The following is an 8,057-nucleotide window of genomic DNA, read 5'->3' on the forward strand; positions in this document are numbered from 1 at the left end:
TCATGTTAAACTAATGATTCATTAAGATTTTTATCATCTAGTTATTCATGAAATTAAATTTTTAAACCATAAAAGATATATACTCCATTTATTTATCTCTATTAGGAACCTATTTTTTTTTTACCTAGAACTTAATCCCATTGATACACACATATTTATCCATTATTCTAACACACACATATATATATAGTTACCATGTAATTTCTATTAGTAAAGTATAATGGTAGTCCATATATTTAATTGAAACAATAGCTACAACAGTAGCATTTCATTACTAAGTTAAATGGGTTGTTTAGTTCACGTACCCTTTTGGCCAATGAGTGATAACAGTAGAGGTTTTCATTCAAACAAAAATGTGTTAGTTCATGTAATTAATTCTACAAAGTCAAAGCGCTACAGTGTAGCTCACATGCTCATTTTCAAACAAAACAAGGCGCAACAGTAAGTAGCCAAACAAGTGTGTTCATCCTATCTCCATTGATCAAAGGCACCTCATTATTAAATGAACAGAAATTGATATTGGCATACTCATCAAAGCAAGGGGCATTTATTTCGGTCCCTTCAATTTGTCAGAAAAGAACAGGGTCATGCTTTCAATAAATAAAAGTGTGGTTCTCATGTTTTTCCTTTGTACCAAGGTGAATCTACAGTAGCATTTTCATTCAATAAATTATCATGTGGTTTACATCACTAATTGGACAAGGGAAATCATTTGCAGCCAGGTAAATGAATTAAGGAAACAGTAAACGGAACACACCATGTTTCCCACTCTACATCACAAACTTCCGTCGGTCATCCACACATGTGGTGACGTCATTCGGTCCTCTAACATATACTCCTTTTCTATTTCATTTGCACAAATATTATGAACACAGAGTGTTGTTCCCAGCATTGATTCGATAAAAAAAAATCCAGTATACTAATATAGAGTAAACACATTTTTATGAGATTCACTATGAATAAATACAACAATATTACTCTACCATTCACCCCATTATACTAGCCCACAATGATTAGGGATTCTCCCCCTTACCTCTTCAATTTCTTCAAACCTAGCTTTTCTCTTTATTCCTCTTTTGCTCCTCTTCTCCTTATTTCCTCTCTTCTCTTCTCTTGAAATGAACTAATGATTCTCCTACTTCTCATTTCCTCTCTTACTATCTTTATTTATGATATTGGGCTTACCCAAATAATTCTACTTCCTAACTAATTAGGCCCAATCATAAAATATAGTAGTCAAATAAATAATTATGCTCCAACAAATAATATTATTACCCTTAATATTATTTTCCGATTAATCCAATTAAATCCGACTTTATCTCAAATAAATAAAATCCAATAATAATATTATTTCTAATATTATTTCTCTACATACTCCACTTTATTAATTCTCCGATTAACCGAATAAATTCCAACTTCACTTAATAATCCGAACATGTTTCTCAATAACACCGACGATCCAATTAATTATCAAACTTCGTCCAAATTAAGTAAATAAATCCTTATTTAATTTTATTAGTCAGATAATAAAATTCGGGCTGTTACACCCCACAACTTGGCTGCCCGGATTATTGAGTTGGAGTCTTCCTTAGAATAAGAAAAAAAAGCGTCTCTAACAGATATACGCTGCAGTTACAGACGCGACTCGTCATACTAAGAAGGCTCAAAAAGCTCAGGATCAGGAGTCCCATCTTGAAGACCTGAAGGTTCAAGATGGCTAGATGGCTGATCTAAAGGAAATAGTCCAAGTGTCTATTTAGTAAAAATTGAATAACGTGTAAAGAACTCTTAACCAGGATAAAGAATTATGCATGTGCATCCATATTTCCAACGAAAAACTAGATCCTTTCAAGTTTTGTTCAGGATAGGGCTTTGGTGGAAAACTGTGGGGAACTGTCTCAAAGCAAGGAATCCTGATTTTATTTTTCTTTTTTTCCTGTAATGTTAGTTGGCTTTTTATGCCTGTGCAAAAGTAATAATATTTATATATGTTTATTGTTCCATTTGGTGCCTTTATTAAGATTTTTGTGCATGATGTATTTTATTTATTTTTATTTGTGATTGCCCAACCCACCGTATGGATTGCTAGTCTCCACACTTAGGTTTGATGGGTGAATCCTTGTTGTATAGGGGATTAATCGTCTTGCTTATATCTTTGAATTTTTTTGTCTTGTGTGCGCTAGTGGAGTTGGGTGTGTCTACCGATTTTTTGTCTCAATTGGAGTTTCTTTGTCAATAGCTTATATCAGAAAAAGTTAGTGCCATTCTTTAGCATCACTAGGAATCGTCTCTAACAAAAGGTAAGGTTCTTGTCCCTACCCCAAGGTGTGACTTGGTTCGAGGTGGATGTCTCTTAGAGTGGCTAGTTCTTAAGAAGGGATGCACCAGTTATGCCTGAAGTATGTTCACCTAGTGTGGGATCTGCTTCAGAAGAGCAACTTAAACCATCCCACATAGGGTTACAAGACCTCTTCGAGAAAGTTACAGGGGAAGTATAATATACTTTTTTTTACTTGCTCTTTTGTTAACTGCGCAGTCGAGGGATGTCAATTGATCGGCTTCGCTTTACAAGGATATGTGTCCTTGATGTCATGGAAGCGGTCCTTGTTTCCAAATGCTTGATGGATGCATTTGTTTATCCTGGGTTCGATCCGCATGTTGGGTGAGAATATGGACAATGAACTTAGAGGGGGTGAATAGACCTCCTAAGTTAAAAATTTATTTGAAAATGTTTCTATCAAGGTTTCAAAATAGAGTTTATTTTGCATGGCAGAAGAAAATTTTGCATAAAAGAGATTATGCTTATTAATTAAAAGACTCGCAAATGTACTTAACCAGTTTACAATTTATTAATTTGGACTATTGAATTACACCAAATGAATAAACTAATTATATTGCAAAATCATTCAATTCCACAAGAAGTGTTATCGAACAATTTTCAATCACACACAAGACTCTACAATGAAAGTCTTTAGGTTTAATTCACGCTGAGACAATATTAAATTTCCAATTCTATTAAAACCTACAATTTATGCAATAAATTTCCCCCAAGAGAAAGTCCGATCAATGTGCAATTCTAGAAAGCAACTAAAACAACCTAATCATGTGATCAACTACAAAATTAAATGAGTGCGAGAGAGAAGAGAGTACATCAAGATTTAAAATAGTTTGACACGTTCGTCCTTGCTTTGTGCTTAATCCACTCTCAAATAGTTGCTAATTGAAAATTCGTTGGTCTTTCAATATGATTTGTAACAAAATTACAAGAATTCGTACAATCACTAGTCCAAAATAAATGGTGAAAATTAAATTTCTTCTTTCTGGATCTTGACTTGTACACAGCTCCTAGAACTAAACTCTATGTGAACACTTTACTCGAATATGCTTCTTGAATCTTCCAGACCCAATAACTTGATCCTTAGTCTCCGTTACGATAATAATCACATAATTTTGTCGGTATCTCAAGCCTTGGTTGGTCCAAAGATTGATAAGGACACATAACTTCTTTATAGGCTTCCACACAACTCTACCAAGGTCAACCTGGAGAGAGGAACACCCTTATTTTCGCTGGAATTGTCAATACTAGTTACAACACCATACACTCTTGCAAGCCTCCAAAATCTTAAACAAATCTTCAAAGAAACGTTAAATGAAACATGAATCTCCTCAATCAATCATGAATATGCAAAGATAAGATTCATAATTGTGCAACAATGGAATAAGAATGAGATATGGAATGAAAGAAATTGTTTCCAAGTGTTCAAGAAAGATTCAAAACTCTTTTGAAAATTAGAGAACAAGTGGTTTGTGAGTTTTCAAATCATCAATTGAAGTGTATGCTATGTAACATTGTGAAAGGTTGAGAGAGGAAAATGATTTATAGGTACTGGAGATAAAGCACAAAAAAAATGGTAAAAAATCATGTTTGATTCAAGTCAATAACACTTGGTAATTTGATTCAAGTGGCAAAATAATATGGAACAAGATCTTTACTTAAAGAGAAACCCATTCTGTTCTGATTCGAGTCAATCACATAGCATGATTCAACTCAAGTAAGTTGTGATTCGAATCGTGTGCAAGTCATGATTCGACTCAAACTTGGTAGAGGCTAATGGAAACTACATGATTCAATTCATGTTGAAACTGTGATTTGACTCACATTTTGTATAATTCAAATCATGTGTAAGTTATGATTCAACTCACAATCTCACACAACTTCCTATTCCTATCCGCTCAGTTTAACTCGACTCAAGGGATTGTGTGATTCGAATCACACACCTAAAATCTCAAATTTTCAAAGATATTTTGAAATTTTACTTGTGGCATGACTTAAACCAATCTCAATTACGGTTCTTGTTCCAAAAAATCGACTAATTGACTTAAAGCATAATATTCATACTCAAATGCAAACAATTTGAATTATGCATGCCAAAGTACAGATCCAAAAATCAATCCTTAAAGTTGCACAATTGAAGAAGAGACTCAAATATAAAGCTATAATTAAAGTAAAGCTTAAGAGACAAGCAACAAAACCACATAAAGGACTCTCCTTTAATGTATCAGAGACATGTAATATCATCGCCTACCTTTGTTCGAGATGAGACATGGGGCACCCAATGTCCTCGTAGTTATCTTTCTTATCGACAACTATAGAGGTTGGGCCATCATTGGGCGGCTACCCTAGATTGTCTCTTATGAGCAGACAGCTTAGCTATTCATACCTTTTGCTTATTTTGGCGGCGGAGTTTTTCATCATTCATTTTGCTTTTTTACTTTAGGGATAACTCCGGTCTCCCCAAACATCATTATTGAAGAAGAGATTAAATCTCGTGAGAGCTTTTCCAATACGACCCTTTCTGGTCGAAGTGGTTTGCGCATGGTCTTTCTTTTCTGTTGTTCTATCTTCTGCTTGAATTGGAGAAGACTGTGCATTTAGCTTGCTATGTCAGGCTTCATGAGGACGTCTTAGTTGGTGTCCCCACACATACGCACCAAAAAGCTAAGGGCACTTGTCTTTTAGGAGAGGTTTTCCGATGACATATCGCCACCGGATTACGTGACGTTATGGATCTCAACAGTGACGATCAAATACTACTAAATAGAAGCAGAGTATCTAAATGATCTCTTCATCTTGATAAGTTATAGTTGATATGTTACTTGAGGAATTTCGTAGGAATTAGGAGTCAATTATCACAAGTGGCCATACTGTTTCGTTATGGAACAAGAATGGATGTATATTGATGGTGAGGAATCCTAAATTGATGGCGCTGACCTTCCAATACGTCAACACGTGTGGACTTGTAAAGTTAACACTCTAACACTCAAGTTAATTTAGAATTCAAGATGAATGTAGTTATCAGAATATTGTAACTTAAATATTATGAGAGAAAGCTTTTATACGTTGGATTATTTGGAGTAAATTGATATTGAAGTGAGCCATAATTTTTTTATTTTTATATTTGATCAGTCCACAACAAGAGTAATGTTTTTGCACAATGGATCCTCTCCTTTCATCCATCCCTCTCCTTCAACAAAAACACATGCAATTGTATAGAAATGATTAAAAAAAATGATAAATAAAATAAGAGAGAGAAAATGTTAGAGAGAGATAGAGACATAATGTGAAGGAGAGGGTTGTAGAGAAAATGTTGAAGGGGAGGATCCAAACCCATGTTTTTGTATCCATATTAAAAAACTATATTTGTATTAAATAGTAAAGGCTTATAAACCCATAATAAATATTGATAAAAATGGATATTTTAAAATTGATCCAATTATATTATGCAATATCAAACTTATTGATTCCCTATGAAACTGCTTGTCAATTATACTTTATAAAATCTTTTAAGATCTTGCTTAATATTTATATTGTATAAAGTGATAAGTGATTAGACTACTCAACAACTCTTTGAATTTGCCTCTTTGACATGTTCTCTTTGTAGCTAATTGATATGAAATGCCAATTTCAATCTTGTTATAAACTCCAAAAACCAAGAACCGAAAAATAAAAAACTCCAAAAACCAATATTTTCAATCCCTAGTAGGAAATTTCAAACTAACTTTTATATTACAACAAACACATTTGACTTTTTTTCCTCATTGCATTTATCCATCTATGGTATAAACTATCAAAACTTACTATATTACAAAAACCATCAAACATATGATAATGTTTAAACTAGCTAAAAATTTGACATAATCATACAAATATCACCGTAATTTTACATAAAATTACGGTGTTATTTTGATTTTGTCAAATTCAGTAACTATAGTTCAACCTTTGGTTCTAATAATGGTAATGGAGCCTCTACCCCTAGTTTGAATCCTAGTAAGTGCTGCAACTTCTTTTCCTGAAATACCATAACTACGGTTTGAATTAATGCATGAATTTGTGACATAATCTTGTACACCCACAGGGTGTGGAATTGGCTTTGATGGATTCATCATCATTTGATGATTTATATCTTTAATTGTTGTCTCACCTTCAACTCCTCCGGGCTTCACTAACTCAAATGGATATGCTATTTTCTTCCACTGTCCCCCTAGTTACATCAAAAGGACATATTAACAATGACTTTTAGAAATGGTGAAACAAGTAAATATTCTTGGGTTAAAATAGTAAAATAATTTTGTACTTGAAATTGAAGCATCATTTTCATCTGATTCTTTAGATGCACAATAACTCCTTTGAGGTGGTGATTCATGTTTGACTGCATGATTTTGTGATGATGATGGTGATGATTTTTTATGATCTGCCAAGCAATAATTTGCATGTCAGTGTGATGGTCATATTTCAATTATTTATTGTTACATTATAGTACAATTTAATTTAATATAATTAATTATTTTCCTAACAAGTGAGTTTGAATAATAATTAGTAAATATAAATTAAAAATGAAAATCTAAATTGTAAATAATTGAACACTATTTTTTATCATGCAAATCGATTAAGTGTGTCTACGTCTGCAACTGCAAATCAGTATCCTAACTTGCATAGAAATGTTTTCAAAGGAGTGATTTCAAAATCTAGCAAAACAATATTGAAAGTGATGCAACTACAAAAATATTATAAGCACATACAAAGACACTACTGGAAACATAACACAGAGACACTGGAAACATAACACCAACAATGAAACATCGACCCGAATAATAATTTAAAAAACTTTTTAGAAGTGTCTGTGTTACACAAAAAAAGTTATATACCTTCAAGTAATTGATCCTCTTTAGATGGTAAATTATGTTGCTTACACCAAATATCCCAACCAGTTATTGCATCTTCAAGATATCCACTAGATGTATCTGTTGCTAACCAATACTCATCTATAGAAAAACACCAAATAAACAAAGTAAACATACATGCATATATTCTAGAAAACAAGTGATGAATCAAGATATAGAAAAAGATAAAAAATTAAAAATAAATAAATTAGGATAGAAAATACCAAGAGTAAAATCTGAATGAGTGACTCCAATGTCCAATTCCATGGAGAAACTTAAGGAAGTGAAAACACAAACAATTGTTATATGAATATTTCTGGTACAGAAGTTAATGGAAGTTTCATATATGTGAACAAAAACACTACTGTGTTACACTAAATTATTGTTATGGGCCCCTTGTAAACTCTGAAAATACCAACCTACCTAACTTTACATTAATTAGTCAATGTAATCAAAATAATAATAAATGAACCATATTAATTGGATTGCTGATTGTGCAATGTGATTAGTAATTAATAAATTTTTTGGTCTGATTATATTGAGGAAGGTATTTAATTAGTCATAAATATTAAATAAAAGATTTATTTTTTGTCACCTTATTATGGGGATTATGTTGCTTTTTCTAAGGTGGATTGGATGCTAAAATAGGAACAAAAAGTAATGTACCTAAAGAAAAATAAATGAAAATGTCACTTGATTTCAACCATCTTTTAGAACATTTTTTTTTTAATTCTTTGTTGAAAATTGAAATGCCCATACTGATTATCAAAAGTCCAAAAAGAGATGAAACGACAAGCCTGCAGAAAAATGTGTTAGGCCACACAAATATCATATGG

At 32.5% G+C, this 8,057-nt stretch overlaps 1 pseudogene; it reads right to left on the reverse strand.

Annotated features, from left to right (window-relative positions):
* Nucleotides 1–6,027: 6,027 nt before the first annotated feature.
* On the reverse strand, nt 6,028–7,601 carry LOC131662092 (uncharacterized; annotated as a pseudogene).
* Between the last annotated feature and the right edge of the window lie 456 nt (nt 7,602–8,057).

This window comes from Vicia villosa, linkage group LG3 (assembly GCF_029867415.1).
Source record: "Vicia villosa cultivar HV-30 ecotype Madison, WI linkage group LG3, Vvil1.0, whole genome shotgun sequence".
NCBI lineage: Eukaryota > Viridiplantae > Streptophyta > Magnoliopsida > Fabales > Fabaceae > Vicia > Vicia villosa.